The 8,892-nt window shown below is 42.8% G+C and overlaps 1 long non-coding RNA gene across 1 annotated transcript; it reads right to left on the bottom strand.

Moving 5' to 3' along the window:
• Nucleotides 1-5,132: 5,132 nt before the first annotated feature.
• On the bottom strand, nucleotides 5,133-8,418 carry LOC115659150. Its single transcript, XR_004002456.1, has 3 exons — nucleotides 8,408-8,418; nucleotides 7,668-7,678; nucleotides 5,133-5,219 (listed from the first exon to the last, which is right to left on the bottom strand). It is a non-coding gene; the product is annotated as an uncharacterized LOC115659150 (long non-coding RNA).
• Nucleotides 8,419-8,892: the final 474 nt, after the last annotated feature.

Here is an 8,892-nt window from a genome sequence, read left to right as displayed (position 1 = left end):
CTTTTCCCTGAATTGCCCAGGCAGACACCATAGCATGGCAACCCTGGAGACCATTCTAGGGGGTGCCCCTGCAACAATCCCACCTGATGCTTCCCTCTTTCCCCCACCCCTCCTGGGGTACCATGGCAGTTATCCCCCCATTTGTGTGATGAAGTAATAAAGAATGCAGGAATAAGAAACAACACTGACTTTATGGCCTCTGCAAGCAGAGATCAAAGGCAGGAGGGGAGGGCGGTTGGCTTACAGTGAAGTAGAGTGAATCACTATTCTGCACTTGCTCAGCCTATAGCTGAAAATGGGAATCTATGATAAGAACTAGGATAGAAGCGCAGGCAGGACTGAATCTCCATTTGTGTGTGGGCCTTTGGTTGACACTGGTAAAATACAAAATGTCCCAGGATATGTATGTTAGGGGACAGTTCTAAACGGCAGCTTAACTTTTTTATTTGCAGCAAAATGTAGAGGTCTAAGTATCTGATTGTGAGCCCCAGTAGCAGGGAGTAGGCTGGGATAGGCGCGACTGCGCGGTGCTGCTGACTGGAGACAGTAGCCTGAGACAGAAGCCTCCAGCTGCCATGATATTCCAGGCAGGACTGAATCTCCATTAGACAAAACTTAAAGAAGAGAATGACCTGGAGTAATTCCCATTTTTGCCCAGGCGCCCCTGGCCGACCTCACCGAGACCAGCCAGGAGCACCCACAGGATGACGATGATGGATACCAGTCCTACTGTACCGTCTGCTGTCGGCAAGGCACAGCAAGGCAAGGGGATGCTGCTGTGTAGTGCTGCAGTACTGTGTCTGCCAGCAGCATCCAATAGACATATGGTGACATTGAAAAAAGGCAAGAAACGATTTTTCCCCCTTTGCTTTCGGGGGGTGAGGGTGGGCCTCACAACATATACCCTGAATCACCTGCAACAATGTTTTTGACCCTTCAGGCTTTGGGAGCTCAGCCCAGAATTCAAATGGTTTTTGGAGAGTACAGGAACTGTGGGATAGCTACAGTTGTCAGTCGCCCCTTCCTCCATGAGGGTCCATTTGATTTTTTGGCTTTCTGGTACACTTGTCTCAGTTCCTTAAGTTTCATGCAGCACTGTGTTGAGTCCTTGTTGTGGCCTCTGTCCATCATGGCCTTGGAGATTTTTTCAAATGTTTTGGCATTTTGTCTTTTGCAAAGGAGTTCTGGTAGAACAGATTCATCTCCCCATAAAGATGTCAGATTCATTATCTCCCATACAGTCCATGCTTGAGCTCTTTTTTGATTCTGGGACTGCGTGGACACCTGTGCTGATCAGCGTTCCATGCTGAGCAAACAAGAGACAAAATTCAAAAGTTCACGGGGCTTTTCCTGTCTACCTGGTCAGTGCATCTGAGTTCAGATTGCTGTCCAGAGTGGTCACAATGGTGCACTGTGGGATAGCTCCCGGAGGCCAATACCATCGAATTGCGGCCACACTAACCCTAATTCAAAATGGCGATGTCGATTTCAGCATTACTCACCTCATTGGGGAGGAGTACAGAAATTGATTTTAAGAGCCCTTTATATCAAAGTAAAGGGCTTTGTTGTATGGATGGGTGCAGGGTTAATTCGATATAATGCTGCTAAATTCGAGATAAACTCGTAGTGTAGACCAGGCCCATAAGGTACAGTCACAGATAATTGAATCAAAGTGATGTTAATGCAGAAGAAAGTTTGACAGAGCTGTGGATCTGACATAAGTTACACTGCTCTACAGCCAAAATGCTTCTGAAAAAAATGTAGTCCAACTTTACTAATTCTGGGTCACCGAGAACGAAAATGATGCTTAAAATTGTTGATTGGCTCTAGTTTTCAAGATATGCTATTGGGTCAGTATATACAATGCTTAACTTGGGAATGGCGGAGGATAAGTGAGTTATAAAGGGAAGGGATCTCAATTTAAACCAGAAATGACTAAAATACATCTTTGACTGGATCTATGAATAAATCTATGACTGGGTTTGGACAGTACTTGCTTTTGAGGCAAAACAATGAATGATGCAATCTGAAGCTGGTATTGCATCATACATGATATGAATTGCATCATGTTATTCCTAGAAGTCATGGATGATGCAATCATAGAGAAGCTTACATCACTCTGCTGAACAAATTGCCCTATATCAGCTCTAGAAATCATACAGTGTCGTGCTCTCTTATTTGTCAGTGTTTGATTTTGCAAAGGGACACATTTCTGTTTAGCCAAAGTGAGCAGAGATGCCTCATATCTGTGTGAACAGTGCAGATAACTTCTGCTATGTTTGTGGTGAAGTGACTTTTGCATCACAAAAGCGCAGTGTAACCACTATGGTTAAGAAAGCCTATCACCTTTCTTTTGGCTGCAAAATTGGAGATCAGGACAAGAGGTGGACCCCCACACATATGCTGCAACACTTGTGCAACAAATCTTGGCCAGTGGTTGAACAGGAAAAGGAAATCTCTGCCTTTTGCAGTGCCAATGATTTGGAGAGAGCCAACAGATCAGACCAGCAATTGTTACTTCTGCATGGTGCCTCCAGTTGGAAAAGGTGTGTCAAAGAAGAAAAAGTGGACTGTGCATTATCCAAACATTCCATCAGCTATACGCACAGTACCCCACGGAGAAGGACTGCCGGTTCCTGATGCACCAGAATCATTCTCACTTGAGTCAGACGAGGAAGAGGAAGAGGATGAAACTTCTGGTCCTGAACCATCAATGTCACAGGATCCACATTTTCTCCCATCCTCCTCCTCTGAACCACACCTCCTAACACAAGGTGAACTGAATGACCTTGTCAGGGATTTGGAACTACCCAAGAGTAAGGCAGAGCTGTTGAGCTCCAGACTACAGCAGTGGAATCTCCTGGCAGGCTATCAGGCAAATGGACAGTGACAAGAGATGCTCCATTTAATGAATACAAGAGACAAGCCAAGAAGCGCCGAGTAGACACTGAATAGGACTAAACTATGTACATAATAGTTTTTTGCCTTTTGTTTCATAATAAATTTTATGTATATAACCCTTTTGCTGATTTTTGAAGTGTTACATAAACAGGACAGGTGAAATATTATCATGTAAAGCAACCATAAACACATGTAAAGACCTAGGTTTACAATTTATGATTAAAACTCTATTATCTACACAATATACATAGACATAAAATGTAAAAACTTAAATATCTTAGAAACAGTAGCCAATCAGTTGTTTTAATTGTCATATTTGAATTCAGCACATCAAAATACATAATAAATATCACATTTTATCTCTGAAGCAGATGATTTCTCAAAAATTGTAGACCAGTGTTATTAGTTTATTAATATTTGATTAAATTCATACCACAAAATTATAATTAGTGCATGAGCATATGCGTAGAACAGCACAAATCCCATTCCAGAAACATTAAAGCTGTTTCATAGGTCAACAAAAGCCAGAAAATTTGTACTTAAGGCCAAATTAGAATGGTTTATTTACCTCAGTCCCATCTAGCAGAAGGTAGCAGGTTAATATTAGATCAGCAGTGAGTTAAGAATAAAATTTCTGCTTTCCTTTTTCCCTATCTCAGTTCATGTAAAAATCATATTATTGTCTTTTGACTTTTTAAGAATTGGTAAATCAGATAATTCTGTGATCAGTACATAGCACACCTTTATGTGGGATATAAGAAATTAATTATTATAATAATTTTAAATAGCATGCACAATATTACTATTCAGCTGCATCTCCCTATAGATTCGGCACTGGTACCAAACAGATTGAACTTCCCTATTGCTACCTAGTCTAGAACTAGAGGAATAAAAGCACCACATAGGCATAGAAATTGTTAACCATGCCTTGCACCAGAAGGAGCAATGGAGGTGAGTCCTCCTAGCAGCCCAGAGAGACTGCATGAAGCACAGCCAATCAGGGAGGCGTTGCAAGGAGTAACCAATCCAGGCCCAGCAGGCTCAAATAAAAGGGAGCTGCATGACAGCATAGGAGTAGTTGCTGGGAGCCAAGAGAGTAAAGACTGTGTCCCTGGAGGTTGGGGAAAACTGCAAGCACCTTGGACGGAACAGCTGCTAGCAGGTACCAGGGGAACAAGAGGGAGCTCCTGGCTGGATGTGGAGCTGAGCAGCTCAGTGCTCTGTAGTGAAGGTGAAGGAGGTGTTGGGGCCATGGGAAAATGGCCTGGTGAAATACAGCAGAATTGACAGAAGCTAGAGATGCAGCAGGAGGCTGCTATTTATAGGGTCCCTGGGTCAGGATCCAGAGTAGTAGGTAGGCCCAGATCCTCCCATCCTGCTCCTGGGGAAGTGACTGGACAATAAAACTGATATATGCACCCCTGGAAGGGGGAAATATGGAGGATGACCTAGCCAGAGGGCTGAGTCAGAAAAAGGATGCTGTGGTCAGGGCCGCCGAGAGCGGGTTCAGGCCCCGGTGAAAAAAAAATTTCGGGCCTCCCAGCAGGGCAAATGGGCTAAACGGGGCCAACGAAGCTGGGGAAGCCAGGCCCCAGTAATTTCTACCGGCTTCCCCCCATTCTTGTCGGCCCTGGCTGTGGTTCCTGAAGTGGAGAGAGGGAAAGTATGTGGAATCAGAGACAGAGTGATTGTGTGTAGACCGTGGATGAGGGAGTCTGCCTCAAGCTAATCCTTAGAGCTACCAGGAAGAGACACCAATCCAGCAGTGGCACCCCATGACAAGGAGTCTGCTATATTTAGGGAAGTGAAAAAGATGAACTTTCCATTGCTGCTAAAATGATCTAGCTTTACATTATTCCATCACTTTAATTGTTTGAACTTGTGGAACCATGTGATTACCTAACAGATTGATGATGCCATATGCTAGAATTAATGAGTCAGATTATTAAAGGGATTTAGGACCTAAATCCAATCAGTCAAAAGGAATGAAATAAATGGGAGTTAGATGCTAAATCCCTTTAAAAATCCAGTCTCATGTGGCTTAGTGGATAGGCCACTAAATTTGAAGTCAGAAGACTAAGGCCTGATCTACACTATGATTTTAGGTCAAATTTAGCAGCGTTACCTCGATTTAATCCTGGACCCCTTTTTTTCGACCTTTAAATTGATTTCTTTACTCCACCTCCGACGAGGGGATTAGCACTGAAATTGGTCTTGCCAGGTCAAATTTGGGGTAGTATGGATGCACTTTGACAATATTGGCCTCCGCGAGCTATCCCAGAGTGCACCATTGTGACCGCTCTGGACAGCACTCTCAACTCAGATGCCAGGTAGACAGGAAAAGGCCCGTGAACTTTTGATTTTCATTTCCTGTTTGGCCAGCGTGGCGAGCTGATCAGCACAGGTGACCATGCAGAGCTCATCAGCATGATGGGCACATTGCCCGGCCTATACTTTGTGAGAAGTCTATGTCTATGTCCTCATCACTCTCTCACCATGCTGCCATCGCCTCCTTGTCTGGTTTTGCTTTTGCAGATTCTAGTTCTGCGGTGAAAAAAGGCGCAAAACAATTGTCTGCCATTGCTCTGATGGAGGGAGGGGCGACTGATGACATGGCTTACAGGGAATTAAAATCAACAAAGGGGGTGGCTTTGCATCAAGGGGAAACACAAACAACTGTCACACAGAATGGCCTCCTCAAGGATTGAACTCAAAACCTTGGGTTTAGCAGGCCATTGATTTCACAAAACTAATCGGGTCAATTTCTTGTTTTGATCCGCTCTATCTTTTACATCTCAGGCCGGAAGCAGATGGTGCAGTAGGACTGCTAGCCATCGTCATCTCCTGGGTGCTCAGCAGAAGATGGGAATGACCTGGCTGAGTCACTCCCACGTCTGCCCAGGCGCCCTGACCAAGCTCACCAAGGTCAGCTAAAAGAGCACCCAGAAATATGACAATGATAGCTACCAATAATAATGCACCATCTGCTGCCAAAAGGCAATGAGCTGATGCTGTGTAGCAATGTAGTCCCACATCTGCCAGCACCCACGAGATGTACTGTGACAGTGAGCTGAGCAGGCTCCATGCTTGCCGTGGTATGGCATCTGCACCTGTAACCCAGGAAAAAAGGCACAAAATGATTGTCTGCCGTTGCTTTCACAGAGGGAGGGAGGGAGAGGGGTGCCTGATGCCATGTATCCAGATCCACCCAAGACACTGTTCTTGCCCCATCTGGCATTGGGATCTCAACCCAGAATTCCAATGGGTGGTGAAGACTGCAGGAACTGTGGGATAGCTACCCACAGCTACCCACAGTTCAACCTTCCAGAAGTCGACACTAGCCTTGGTACTGCGGATGCAGTTCGTCTACTTAATGCACTTAGAGCATTTTGTGTGGGCACACGCACAATCGACTGTATAAAAACAATTTCTAAAAAACTGACTTCTATAAATTCAACCTAATTTTGTAGTGTAGACATACCCTAAGGTTCTGTTCTTGATTCTGCCATTGACTTGCAGTGACCTATGTCACCTCTGCACTTTTCTCCAGTCCTGCACCTCTCTCATTTAGACTGTAAACGCTGCAGACCAGCAACTGTTTCTCACTTTGTGTTTGTACAGGGCATGCCACAATGATGCTTCATTCTTAGTTGTGGCTTTTAAGTACTACTGTTATACAAATTATTTCTGTTGATGATAACAATGCTTTTCCTTCTAAGTATTTTCTCTATCAGGTATTTCTTCAGGATGCTTCTGATAGCGACATATTTTTCATTTGGCTCTGTCCTGGTTCTTAAAATTGGCCATTTCATGCTACGATGCTATAACTGAATCAAAACAGCTGTGGAAGACTTTAATGCAGATTTCTTTTTGGCTCAAAGGACTGCTGCTCACCTGCAAACATGGGGATTAACTAGATGGCACAAGAGCACCCTTACTTCATGTTTTGCTAGAAGAGTGTGCCTATTGGATTAAAGTCTTTGTTAGACAGAAATTTGGGAACAAAAAGTGTTAACTATGCAGCACGGCAGCTCTGTCCTAATGATAGTACAGCAGAACCCCATTTATCCGAGCCGCCATTACCTGGCCTCTCCATGTTAATGACACAACCAACACACTCAGGCATATTGGAAATTGATGTAACTTCCATGGCAACACTACTGTAACCGTCATGTCTTTGCAGCCTTACAAAATGATCAAGACCACTAAGCAAAAGCGTGTACTACTGTTAGTGGATTCTAAAATAGAGATTATTAATAAAATAAAGTCACTGGCAAAAATAGCTCAAGATTCTAACTTTGGAAAAAACACAGTCTTGCCAACTTGTCATATTTTTTCCAGCTTTTAAAAACCTGAGCGCTGCGGTATATAGTACCGTATTTTAATTTGATACTTTGTGCATATTACATATTGGTGATGTTAGTTGTTACCATTAGTACTGCTGTTGAAACTTACAATCAGTTCTGCATTTTTAAAAACTGGTATTAATAGTAATGGTTTGCATAGGCTGTAAATAAAGAAAGGGGCATGTTTTAATGCTTTTTTGGGAGGGGTCAGCCAGTTTAAAAGCAACTGTGCATCTTTAAAATATACTCTTGGCCCATTATCCTGATTATTTGAATTTTTGATTATCTGATCTGGCCCTGGTCCTAATTAGATCAGATAAACAGGGTTCTACAATATAATTACAAAAATAGAGAGGCAAATCTACTACACTAACAAAAAATATAGGGCTGGGCAAAACCAACTTAAATATAATAAGTCACCTTTCCTGCCTCTCTGTTAACTTATATAAAACTTACCCACTGCTACCCACTTTTCAGGTAGACAAAATCATTTCTTATAGTCCCTTTTAGTTATCTGGGTTCCAGCCCAGATGAGAAGTTGAAATGGTGAGAGCAGGGCTGGTTTATGATATTTCTAGATAAACCCAAGAAAGAAGTACAGGACTTATTATGAAACATCCAGTTCTCAGGGGACTTGCATCCCAATTTTGCAGACCCAAGAGTTTCAGACAAGCACCTTAGTTTTGGGATGCTTAATTGCACTGAGTTGAAGCTTAGAACCTTTCTGAGCCTTGTCAATAACAGCTAGTGTAGGAGAAATCAAGCAAAAACCAGTCCCTAACTATACAATGTACTAAAGGTTTATTACACGGTTTTATTAAAAGTGCTTCTATTCCCTATACAAAGGATTTCACAGGGGCTGCTTCAGGGAAAGAAGATTAAAAAATATCAGACTTTTTTCTTTAAAAAAATCAATTTGGCAAAAAATTAATGATGTGCCTGGAACTATCATCACCAGAAGTTATATCAACATCTGTACAGCAGCAGGACTTAGGTTTTTTTTTTTTAAGAGAGAAATAAAAGGACATCTCTGAAAAAAAGTTTATCTCTAAGGGATTCTCTTCCCAGTTTTCCATGAATGAAGCAAAGGGCAAGTGATCTATTTTATAAGCAGGTCAGCAATGGTCGCTATGAGCTGACTTATCAAGGCTGCCTTACACATCTGGATGCAGGAATTAGACATCCACTAATCGGAACTGGGCAATAAATACTTCCTGGTGGCTTTGCAAAATTCAGCCTTGCTATACATTTGGTGCATAGCACATGGTAGTTTTGATTTTGGACCGTTTCTGGTAGGGGAAGATCTCTAATGTTTAGTATAGTCCTCAGTCCACACATCCACTAAGCAATGTTCTTGGGCTCTATACAAGCTTCCATGGTCCAATGGGTGCTAAATGAGTTTGGTGTTCTCAAGCAGCATCTCTTAGCCCTATCAAGGTTTGGCTTTTTTCTTTCAAGGGATGGACTGAAGTTGTTGGCAGAGATGGTGCTGGGACCCAAATCCAACTTCTAACAAGGGAGCTTTCAAAGAAAAGTAGTATACTGGGATATAGTATTCATGCTTATTTTGTCAATAACTGGACTACCATCCCCTTCACCTCCAGCAAATCACTCCTCTCCCAGGACAATAACAAAGTTTAAGAAG

This window comes from Gopherus evgoodei, chromosome 10 (assembly GCF_007399415.2).
Source record: "Gopherus evgoodei ecotype Sinaloan lineage chromosome 10, rGopEvg1_v1.p, whole genome shotgun sequence".
Classification (NCBI taxonomy): Eukaryota; Metazoa; Chordata; order Testudines; family Testudinidae; genus Gopherus; species Gopherus evgoodei.
Note: the sequence above shows the minus strand (reverse complement) of the source record. Positions and strands in the feature narration are given on the sequence as shown.